Below are 1,795 nucleotides of genomic sequence, written 5' to 3' on the forward strand. Positions count from 1 at the left end.
ACGTCGGCACCGGGCCCTGACACCATTATAAACAAAGCACTGTGAAACCTAGACGATACGTTCATTGGCAAATTAACAAACTTTATAATGAATGCTGGATGGAAGACCACATACCACAGCATTGGAAAATGGCGCACGTTGTGTTTATACTCAAGCCTGGTCAACGCTTACTGCTTGAAAACCTAAGACCTATTCCACTAACTTCCTGCCTGGGTAAGGTAATGGAACACGCTTTACTGACCCGATTCGCTAACTACCTATAGAGGACAACAACGTACTCCCATGTGCAATGATACAATTTAGGAAAAATCTCTGTACACAAGGCGACATGCTACAATTAAAACACGAGATCATAGATAAGCCTCGCAGATCAACTCGAGCCATCCTCGGGCTTGATCTAAAAAAAGCATTTGATATTGTCACGCACTAAGCCGTACTGAATCATGTCAGTAACCTAGGTTTACGTGAGCGGATGCATAGTTACATCTGAAACTTTTTAACGCATAGACAAGGAAATCGTTGTAGGAGGCCTCACATCGTAGGAAATATCTATGCGTAGTGCAGGTACACGACAAGTATCAGTGATATCACCTATGTTATTTAATTAACTTAGTCTTAACTGGCCTCCCAAATAGACTAGAAAAGATAGAAGGTTTGCACCATACAATATATGCAGATGATATTACTCTGTTGGTAAGCAACGGCAGCGATGGGTAAATTTAACAACGATTACAAGAAGCGATCGACACCGCAGAGCAATACCTAGAAGTAACTGGTCTCACGTGCTCAGCCGAAAAATGTGAGCTGCTACTATATTGACCAACATTAAAAGGCCGACCTCCCAAGCACCACAACCCACATACCTACACATACATACACCTTAAAACACGGGATGGACACACCATACCCATTGTCGACAAGATAAGGGTACTGCGGTTAACAATAGAAACCAAAGGCACCAACAGGGAAACGTTACGCAATATCGAAGCGAAGGTTTCTCAAACGATGAGCCTAATCAAAAGAATAACGAATAAGCATAGCGGCATGAAAGAGGCAAATGTCATAAGGCATATCCACGCGTTTGTCGTCAGCCACATTATGTATGTTTCTGCATACCATAGATGGTACGCAGTAGAAAAAATTAAATTAAATAGCCTCATAAGAAAAACTTACAAACAAGCGCTAGGACTCATGCAAAGCACAAGTACAGAGAGGCTGTTAGAGCTAGGTTTACATCATACACTTGAGGAACTGGTAGAGGCACAACGTATTGCACAGTACGAGCGCCTCTCTAAAACCAAGACTGGTAGATACATCCTGGAAAAAATGTGGCATCACTTACCACACACAATTAGGCACTAAATGCGACATTCCTCGTGATGTGCGGGTTAAGCTCAAAGTGCCCCCGTTACCTAAAACATGCATCCTATGCACAACGCAGGTAGAAGGTGTAGCAGAGCCAAGACGATGACAAAGATCTACAGAAACAACAAAAAATGGTCGTCGTAGATGCCACTCGTTACAAACAGAAAAGCTGCTTCATCGCGGCTGTAGTTAACCACAAGAAACAATGCAGCACCAGTCTGACAATACACACGAGACGCGTTGAAACGGCGGAAGAGATAGCTTTGGCCATATCACAAACTGACGCGTGTTATATAATCAGCGATTCACGAGCAGCTGTACGCAACTTTGCAAATGGCAGAATCTCCCCTGAAGCACTGCGTATTATTAAAACAGGCAAAAGCAACCAAGATGACAGATGCGTTTGCATTCTTTGGTTCTCACCTCACAT

Source organism: Rhipicephalus microplus, chromosome 7 (assembly GCF_043290135.1).
Source record: "Rhipicephalus microplus isolate Deutch F79 chromosome 7, USDA_Rmic, whole genome shotgun sequence".
Taxonomy (NCBI): Eukaryota; Metazoa; Arthropoda; class Arachnida; order Ixodida; family Ixodidae; genus Rhipicephalus; species Rhipicephalus microplus.